The sequence below is a fragment of the Hipposideros armiger genome, unplaced genomic scaffold (assembly GCF_001890085.2).
Source record: "Hipposideros armiger isolate ML-2016 unplaced genomic scaffold, ASM189008v1 scaffold_134, whole genome shotgun sequence".
Taxonomy (NCBI): Eukaryota; Metazoa; Chordata; class Mammalia; order Chiroptera; family Hipposideridae; genus Hipposideros; species Hipposideros armiger.
In genome coordinates, this window is record NW_017731484.1 from 2,805,697 (window position 1) to 2,815,770 (window position 10,074).

Genomic DNA, 10,074 nt, shown 5'->3' on the forward strand with positions numbered 1-10,074 from the left:
CTCTGCCATCCCACAGTTGGCTGCATCTGACTGCAAGCTGTTGTTCCCTGATTTCTTCCCCATCCTAGGTCCAAGATGGCCTGGGGTGTGGGGCATGGGGGGTCCTCTGCCCAGCCAGCGTGGAGGAAGCCAAGCAGAAGAGCATCATCTCAAACCACCAGGAGGTTCCCCAGCCTCCCTGCTGACCCCTTCCCTTGGTCCTCACCCCATCCCTCGTCTCTCCGCCAGACACCCTCTGGGGTCCTCCAGCCCCAGCACATCTAGTGAAAATGGGGCAGTGGGTCAGAGTCCATGGGAACACATGGAAGAACCAGGAGGAGGAAGGGACTCAGAGCAGGTTGACACTAAGATGAGGAGAAAGCCAGGGCTCTAGGCTTGCAGACCGCAAACTCCTGTGTGTCTCCAATTTTGTCAATGTCCTCTATCAAAGTGGGCGGCAGTGGGGGTGGTAAGGGTACAAAAATATTTACAAGTGTTGGAACATGGCAGGAATTCTCTGACAAACAAGAAAAAGATATTGTCCCTCCCACCCCCCATCCCCTCACTTCCCAAAGCAGCAGCAAGGCAACCCCTCCATCTTCAAACCCCCCCATCTTCAAACCGCCCCACCTCCTACCCCAGGTAAAGGGCCAAAGAGAAGTGACCCAGTGAGGAGGGGCACCCCCAGCCTCTAGAACAATACTGAGGCCTCCGCTCCTCCCCAGCTCCCTCAGCACCGCGCCTCAGTAATTAAAATATGAATTCACCTTCCCTCCCTGAGCCATTCATCACTGCGAAGGGAAGCAGCTGCGGCCTGGGAGACCGGATTTGGGGGATTAGCTCGTGCGCTGGAGCAGACACACCAAGAGGAAGAATTAGAAAGGAAGGGGGTGAATTGGGTTTTCTCTCCCCACCTCCTCCCTCTCCGTCTCCCTCCTGCCACCACTGAGCCTCACACCCCATCCCTTCCCCCCAGAGCCTGGCCTCTGTAGGTTTCTGGGAACTGTAGTCTCCACGACAGTGTTGATAAACAGACAGGCCAGGGGTGGGTGGTGGCACAGACTACAGATCCCAGGACTTCTTCCCAGAGTTGGCAGCAGCAAAGCTGGGCACAGGCTTCCAGTCTGGGAGAAGTCCCAGTTCTCCTTGGAGGTTAACTCCTTCTTGGCCTGCTTGAGACTGAGTTCCTGCCTCTGGCTTACCGAGCACCCTGAAATCCCCAGCCAAGGTCTTCTCTGCCTTCGGTGGCTCACCCAAGAAACAAGCCCCTTATTTCTTGCTTGCCCACTTATGCAGAGAGAGGGGAAGCTCCCCCTACCTGTCAAGACTACAAGGGCAGTCACACATTTACAAGTGGTTCTGAGGGACTTGGGGATCACGTATGGGAGCTGGAGGGGTCAGAACACCAAGTCTTGAAATGTCCTATTCCTTGACTTCCAAGGTCTTCCAGGCCAGCTTGGCAGAGGCTGACCGGCCCTAAGAGTCATCACAAGCATGACTGAGCATTGACATGCAACAGCAGCTCGGAACCCGGAGGTCTGGACTGTCAGTGCCAGAAGCACCCCAGAGGTCAAACTTTAGTGTTATTCCCTTCTAAAGACGGAACAGAGATTTCCCTCCCCCCAATAGTCTTTGCATTTAGGAAGTAGAGTTTTAGCAGTCAAACTCCATTTCCATGAAAAATGGCACAAATACAACCAGAGAGATTCACTTGAATCTCAGCATTGTTAAACACGGGCCCACTTTCCCAAGGGAGGCCCTTCTGCGGGCTCTCCGAGGACTGTTAAAAAAAACCAACTCAGATTGCTCAGAATATTTGAGGTTTCAGCTGTCTGCAAGCAGGGAACAGGATAGACGCAGCCCTCTGATCTGTGTCTGGAGACAGAGGGTATGAGGTCAGCTCACCTATTCAATTCATTCAACTCAACAACTATGTGAAATATATAATTGCATCTCTCTTCCAGGCCTGCCCCACTGGCAGTGGTCAAGAGACAAAGAATAGAAAGGAGCTGCCTCTCTAACCCCAGAAGCGCCCCCCAGGCACCAGGCCAGCAGGGTGGGACTGTCTCAGGTGAGTTGCTGAGCTGTGGGCTTGCTCTGTCCCTGTTTAGAGCAACTTGCTTTTACCCTACCCTCCTTTTCTCGCAGTTCACAACTCCTTCAATTCACTCAACAAACATTTATCCAGCAGCCCCTACTGCAAGCCTTGCGTTGCTGAACTTTAATCTCTGGAATGGTCATCCGTCCCCTTGGTCCCAGGCCCAGCCCAATGCTAGGGACTTCTCGGCAAACTGTGCAACAGGATTCCAGTCGCAGGGTCAGAACGGGCACTGCTCTAACCTGATTTCCCAACTAGGAGATCGGGAGCAAAGGGAGGCAAATCAGGAGTTTGGGTGTCCTCAGAGAAGGGTAGGGAATAGGGTAGGCTCATTCTGAGCCCAGGCAGCTGGACAAAGAGGAAGGTGGAGGAAGGTGCTAGCCACCTCTCATCTCTGGGCCTGAAAGCCCAGGGGGCAAGTGAGAAACCCCTGCATATTCTCCACCCTGTTCTGAGCGAGAGGGGAAGTGGCTTGGATCAGCCCCAGCAAAAACCCAGCTGTCTTGGGCTTTCTCTTTGCTTCTCCTATTGTTAGGGTGATTAGAGTTGGGTCCTGGGGTCAGACTGTAGACCTGCATCCAATAGGGACTGGGTGAGAACTCCTAGGATGAGAACAGCACTTTCCAGTTCTCAGAGTACTTTCCTATGCACTGACTTGTTGGCACTCCTAACTAACCTCCATCATGATGTGGTAAGAGCCGGTTGGCTCAGTTGGTTAGAGCGCAGGCTCATAACACCAAGGTTACTGGTTCAATTCCCACATGGGCCAGTGAGCTGCGCCCTCCACAACTAGTTTGAAAACGACTTGACTTGGAGCTGATGGGTCCTGGAAAAACACACTGTTCCCCCAATAAAGTTTAAAGAAAAAAAAATCACACAAAAAAGCAGAGGTTCAAATCCCAGCTCTGCCTCTTACTAGCCATGTGAACTTGGGCCAGTTTCTTACCTCCCTTGTATGTCAGTTTTCCATAAGTAAAGTGGGATAATAACAGTACCTTTTTCAAGGGTTGTTTCCAGGATTAAGTGAGTTAGTTCAAGTCAGATGGATAGCATCACGCCTAGTACATAGCAGGCACTAGGTAGATGTTGGCTGGAGAAATTAAGGGCTCTGAGACATAAGTAACTTGCCTTCTGGTTCTCAATAGTACTGACTCTTCGGTGGTCTGTCTTAGGCAGACTGGGGGCTGGAAGGGAAGAGGAGGTGAGGGTGCTTCCTCTGCCGCTCCCGTCAGGATGCCTGCCTTGTTTCCATCTGTTGGAGTCTTCCAGGATGGCTGGAATGGAGTTAGGCATTTTTTAAATTGGGGGTGTGGGGTGTGGGAGAGGACTAGGCATGGCAAGCCAGGCGGGAGGAAACAGGGTGAGCAGGTCTGTCACAGACCCAGGAAGGAGGGAGAAAATTCCTGGGCAGGGTAGTGGACCGGGAGCTAGGCACCCTGAACTTCAACTAGCAGGCTATGCGGAGTAGCTGCCTTACTAGTTTCACTCTGATGAACTTCCTCTCCCCAAGTGGCCAGCCTAAGCGCTCCCTTTTCAGCCACTGAGAGGTCCCCGAGGAGGTCTCTCGGGAAAAGGCGGAGGATTTGAGCTGACCATAGAGAAGCGAGCTGAGGTCAAGAAACCGAGGCTATCCTAGAGGCACCGAGCAAAGGTCCAATTGCTGCATGGCCCAATGCTCCTGACCCCAGCCCCTCAGTCCCTGAGCACAGGACCGACCTCAGTAACTTGGCAAAGAGGAAGGAACGGACTCATGTCTCCTTCCATCCTCAGAGGGAATCTCCCTCTGAAATCACCAGTCCAGCCTCTTCATTTCAGAGTGAGGCACTAGGTCCAGAGAGGGGAAGTAACTTGGCCAAAGCCACACAGCCTAGCCCCACCCCCAAGCACAGCCCCATCTGGTGTCCCCTTTGAGGCTGGCTCCCAGCCTGGTGCTGAGGGGAGATACAGGCGCTGCGGAAGGAGTAGGCCCCTTACCGTAGCCCATGGCTTTTAGCCCTACATGAGTTTGGAACAGCAATCACATAGGAATGAAAAGCCATAGGCCATAGCAGAGCTGAGGGGGTCCAGCGGCGAGTCCAGGGAGCTGAAAGTACCTTGGGCGCCCCCATTCCCCTTCTCACCAACCCCACCCACCCACACTGCCTCCTTGAGGTACTGGCCCCCCAGGTTACATTCTCTCACCATCCCCCACCATCTGCCCTGGCCCCAGAAGCACTAAAGCCATCTCAGTAATGAGTTTCCACTTCTTGGCCTACAAAAGCTCCCACACAATGGGCCTCACTCCGGGTATGAGGGGGGGGGGTGGCTTCCTGGCCATAAAGGACCTCCTCAAATTCCCTTAATTAGCCTCCAGCCCCCTACCCAGGGTCCTTAACTACACCCACCCCCCCTCCAGAGAATAGGGCCGGATCTTTTCAGCACTCCTGCTGCCAGTGCCCAGGATCAGCCCATTGGGCTTTCTCCTTACAAGCTTAACCCTTTCCAGTCCAGCCACAGGAAGCAGAGGGCAGAGTCTGGGTCAGGGAGAGCAGAGACAAAAGGGCCTGCTTTTCTTTAGAGGGGTCAAGACGTTTCCTGAGCACCCTCTAGGTTGGGGGGTGGCCCACACTTCCTAGATTAGTCCGGGTAGTCACCAACTATGCCCATTCTTGCATGGTTTCGAGGGGAGTGGGACCTCTGTCTTCAGACCTAGATGGAGGCAGGAAAAGGGCCAGAGCTTGAAATCCCCACCAGCTGAGGGTAGCTAGCTTTGGATCCATGCCTGGGAGACACTGTAGGAGGGGTCTCTGCCTCCCTCATTGGCAGGGTGCGGTGGCTGACACAGGTGTCTCCAATACTAGGTGAAGAGCTGAGACAAGGAGAACCAAGGTTTCAGGACCCTGGAAAAGAAGCGTTCTAAAAACAGGACTGTTGGGCCAGCCGAGTGGCACATTGGTTAAGAATTGGCTTGGGATGCCACGTCTCAGCAGCAGGGCCCTGGTTCAGATCCCACATGAGGACCAGTGACACTGCACTCTCTACAGCTAAGATGGTGAACAACAGCTCTACCTGGAGCTGGGCTGCCGTGGGGCTGGCTGGCAGCTGGCATGAGCTTTCGTGAGCTGCCGTGAGTGGCCGTCCAGAAGCTGGCGACTGATCTGCCTCACCTGGGAAGAGCGCAATGATGGTGCCAACTTGGGCCAGTGAAGCGACGTCCTCCACAACTAGACTGNCTGGGAAGAGCGCAATGATGGTGCCAACTTGGGCCAGTGAAGCGACGTCCTCCACAACTAGACTGAAGAACAAAACAACAGCAACTTGTCTGTTCCCCTCCCCCAATTCCCTCAATAAAATCTTTAAAAAAAGAGAAAGATTTGGAAAAATAAATAAATAATAAAAATAGGACCGTCTCCTCCTGCCCTCTCCTATGATGGGTTAATTGTGGGTATGCATCAGCGTTGGAGGAGAGGGGCTCAGGAAAACCCCAGGGAATTCAGATCTCCAAGCCTGGCCTTGACCTCTCTCAGGTACTCCCAACAGAATGGTAAGAAGCCTTAGGCACAGATCGGGCCCTGTCCCGGCCAGGGTGCAGCTGTAACTCCCGCTTCAGCCCTACTCCCAGCCTCAGGGTCAGGCTCACTGGCTCTCTGCAGGACCCTGGCTGGCTTCCCACACTCCCCAACAACAGTATGGGAGCACACGCACGGACATGCACACACACACCAGTCTTGTCCAACCTTAAGGACCAAACTGGACATCCTCCAACTTCCCATCTGAACTTTGGGTCATTGGCCCCAATGCCAGAAGCTTTTGGTTGTCCTTCCCTTCCTCTCCCATGCGCCACCAAATCCCAGACTCTCAGGACCTGCAAAAACCGTGGGCTCCAAGCAGATTGCCCTCAGTCCCCTTCCAAGGGACCCTGAACCAGGGGCTGGGGTCCAAAGGGCTGCTCACCTGGTGGGCCCAGCGAGGCGCCCTCTCCATCGCAGTCTCCCGCACAATTCCTGAAGAGCCACTTTCTGCCTTCCAGGCAGCCACTCACTCCTCCCTTTACCCCCAGAAGCTCCGCACCCCAGCAACGGGCGCAGGCCTCCTCCCCTTCCACCCACTGCTTGGTCTGAGCTGTGCCCAACTCAACTTGACTCACTCGTGTGAAGACCTGACCTGCCCCTCCCCCAGCCTGGTGGGTGTGAGGGCGGGCTGGGCAGAGGGGAGGTCAGGTATTCCTTCAACCCTGACTTGGGCCTGGGTAACAAAGGTCTCATTGAGCCTCTGGCTGTCTGGTCGGTGAAGCACAAACCTCTTGTATCTGCTTGCTTTTGATCTCACTCCCTCAGAACCAGCCATGTATTACTCACATCCCCCAGCCAGGCTGTTGGTGTGGAGGGACTGTTTCATCCCCTCCCTCCCTCCTCATCTCCTTTCTCTCCTTCCTTCCCCTGCTGCTCCCCTCCAGCTTTTTTATGGTTTGATTTTTGGCAGGAGACCTGAGGCAGCTGCCCAGAGGCCCCCTCTCCTGCCTGACTGCCCCTCCCCACCTCTGCATCACCCAGACCCCATTCTGTATCCCTCCACAGCCTTGGCTCCTGCCCGTCCATGTCTGTCTTTCTATCTCGAAGATCCCCAGACCAGCTCAGGTCTGGCCACTCCACCCATCCTCACCTGGTCCTTCCCTGGGCTCCTGGCTTCCTGGCCCTGGGCCCATGAAAAGCTCAGCCCGTGGCCTGCCTGCCAGCCCCAGCCCACCTGACCAGCCCCTAGTAAACTCCAGAATGGCGCAGTCTCTCTCCAAGGTATTTCTGGAGCCAGAGGACTGGGGGGCATGGGGTGCGGGGCGAGAACAGCTATCAGGTCTCAGGCAATGGCCGAGCCAGATCTCCCTGGAATACGGAGAAAGGACAAGCAGCTCAGCTAGGCTTCAACCTCCTTTTCTGAGGAAACCCTGCTTCCTCCAATCCTGAGAATCAGCTTTCTAGTGAAAGGCCGCCACTTGGTGAGAAGCCCAGAGTCTCACCCTCCTCAAGCTGGGGACACCCCCAAACCTCTTACAGTTCTGCTGCAGGTGAGAACTGGGGCCCAGGCAGCTCGAGAAGCTGCATATACTCTCCGGATTCCCTGGCCCTGTTCCCCAGGGCAGGCCACTCTAGGGAGGCAATCATCTTTGAGGTCTGAGCTCTCCCCAGGAATGCCAACAGATGCTAAGAGTTCCCATGGTAGCCTGAGAAGAGTCCCTGCCAATTCCCCCATGCACCACCTGTGGCCTCCTCTCCACCTCCGGAGTTTTCACCCCTCCCTGCCCCCCAGGTACTCCATTCAGCTGAGCTGAGGATTTGGGAAACTTCTGCCCCGACAGAGGCCCCATTCTTCCTGCTGCTGGCTCTCATTGTCCCTCATGACTCCACACATTCTTGGGCCTCTAATGAGAAGCCACCCGCCCTTCCCACCCTGCTCTAGTCAGCATAGCCCAGGCCCAGCCGCCTGCCTGTGGCAGAAGTTGGGGGAGGGAGGCAGGGGACTATTAGGAGGGAGTGAAACGAGGTGGGAGACAAAACAGAGGCGTGGAGGAGATGGAACTGGGAGAGACAGAACAGAGACACAGAGAAATTGTGAAAGAAGAAAGTGATAGCAGATGGAAATGTAAGAGAAATTATATAGGAGGAAAAGGTAGGGGAGAAAGGGAAAGGAACTAATATTTTATTAAGTGAAAACTGTGTGCCACGCATGCACTAGGCCCTTCAATAACACAAACACTATTATTACTATTATTATTATTATTCCCATTTGGTAGATGAGAAAACTGAGGCTTACAGAGGTTGGGTGGGCATTTTTGCTCTTAGAGCAAAGGGCACAAGGAGCACGAGAAAAAAAGGAGAGAGCCTGAAAAGGGAAGAACGCTGACAATGTGAAAATCAAGCATAACAGGAGGAGGCAGAGAGAGATGAGATGAGCAAGCATGAGGAGGAAGAGGGAGAGGGAGAGGGATAGTGAGGGACTCCAGGTATCCCTGACTTCCTGCCATTCCCCTCAGGGTCCAGCTGCCTGACTGCTGGACAGCACACACTCTAAGGACCCTGCAATGCCATCGCCTCTCCAGTAACAAGTCCCTTAATGCCTATGCCTGCTACAGAATCCAGGTCCAGCCTGGAAACTAAAGCCTGTTTCACTGGGGAATAGGCTGCAGCAACTCCCTTTTCAGGAGACCCCCAGTCTCACAACTACCTCTGAGGGCACACAGTCGACCTGAACCTCAGCCTACATCTGGGCACTGGGTTTGGAGGTGGTTCCAGCTGAAGATAAGCCACATTGAGGAGCACACCTTTGCAACGAGAGGTGTGGGGAAGGGGCTAGTGAGCCATTCACCCTTCTTAGGAGAAAAAGCCATGAAAGGAAGGGGTGATGGGTGCAGATTGGGGTCAGCCTGAGAAAGGACTGAAGAACTAGAACCAGTCCCAAAGGAGCCAGTGTGCTCCCTGCCACCAGAGTCAAACACAGGGTGCACAGCCGCTTCTCAGACCAACTGCCAGGCATACAGTAGGTGCTCAGTAAAAGGTACGCTAGTGCAGATGGGGTTCTCACACATGGAAAGAAGTTAGATCAAACCTAAGGTCCCATCACCTCTAAGATTTCATGAGTCTACATTGTAACTGACTTCTCCTCTCAGAGCTTTGAAAGACTTATGTATCTTTTGAGGGGCTTAGAGCCCGCCAGCCCTGCCCATGGTAGCAGGAAACTGGAACTAGAAAGATACTAAATCAGGAAAGTGAGGCACTCAGTCTCACAACCCCACAATCCTAACATGGAGAAGATTAAACTGGAAGCATACCACATTATTCTAAGGATGTTGGCTGAATGATATAGGTACGTATTTGAATGAATGAATGAACGAATGAATGAATGAATGGCTGACGAAGCTTGGAAACAAGGGCAAAAGAGCTAGGTTCTCCCGTATTTCAGGTCTGGTGTGTGCCTGGTGCTCCCTCATGCCTGTGCTCTCTGGGAGGAGGGTCCCTGTGCTGGAGCTGGCTGTGTGAATGTGTGTGTGTGTGTGTGTGGGAATACACCCTGGCATCTGACTCTACTCACCATGGGGGCACAGGCATTGCTGAAACTTTTGAGGAGTGTCAGGGATTTGATTCTGCTGCCTCTGCCCCAAACAGGCCTCCAGATTTGGAGTCGTAATTGCGATGGGTCTATAGGTGCAGTCCCTGGCCCAGAACTGACCCAGGAAAAGACTAGTTCCAGACGGACCTGGCAGTCTCCCCTACATGGTCCTCCAGACATGAACCAGACCAGCGGTGTAGCTGCTACCAGGATGACCACCCTCTTTCTGGATACCTAGGTAGCTTTCCCCATGGCTCCAACTCCCACTGCTCCCCAGCTCCTGCTCTACTCCAAAGCATGATCAGCTCAGGTTCCCTCGCAGTCACTGGCTTCAGAGCCCCCCAGGAGGAGGGTGCTCTCCATTGGGCAGGAGAAAGCACAGAGGGGTCAGGCATGAGTTTTCTTTTCCAAGGGCTTTCTTTAGTTGTCAGGAGCCTCAGTTATGAGCCTTCCCAGGCAGACAGAGGGAGCTTCCAGCTTGGCAGGGCCCCCGGGGCCTTAGGGAAGTGGAGAGAAAGGAGTCCTGGGATAGGTTCAGGCAGTCAAGGCAGAGAGAGACCAGGGGACAGAGAGAGAGCAAAGGCAGAGCTGGGGGTGGGAGGGTCTTTACAGCCCTGACACTTCTAGCCCCTGCATCTGATCTCTCCTAGGCTCCAGGGCTGAGCTGTGGAAAGGAGAAGAACACAGGGAAGTGGGTGTTACCAGGATCCAGCCTCCCCAAGCATAGGACCTAGGCCACAGTTTTGCCTCTCAGAGCAGTCAAGCTGTTAAAGAAAAATACAATAATGGGTCATTGGCAAACTCACATGCATTTCAACCTGAGCAAATTATGAATATCAAAATGTTCCAACGACCTGCCCAGGCCCTATTCCTCCCCCAACTCCTTTTCCTCCAGTGCCCCCCTCCACCCACATAGG

The 10,074-nt window shown here is 53.9% G+C and overlaps 1 long non-coding RNA gene across 1 annotated transcript in view; it reads right to left on the bottom strand.

Annotated features, from left to right (window-relative positions):
• Nucleotides 1-901, bottom strand: part of LOC109386436 (uncharacterized) — a 5,940-nt gene extending 5,039 nt beyond the window's left edge. The window contains exon 1 of the long non-coding RNA XR_002124790.1: nucleotides 747-901. This is a non-coding gene — a long non-coding RNA (uncharacterized LOC109386436). The remainder of the gene's footprint in view (nucleotides 1-746) is intronic.
• Nucleotides 902-10,074: the final 9,173 nt, after the last annotated feature.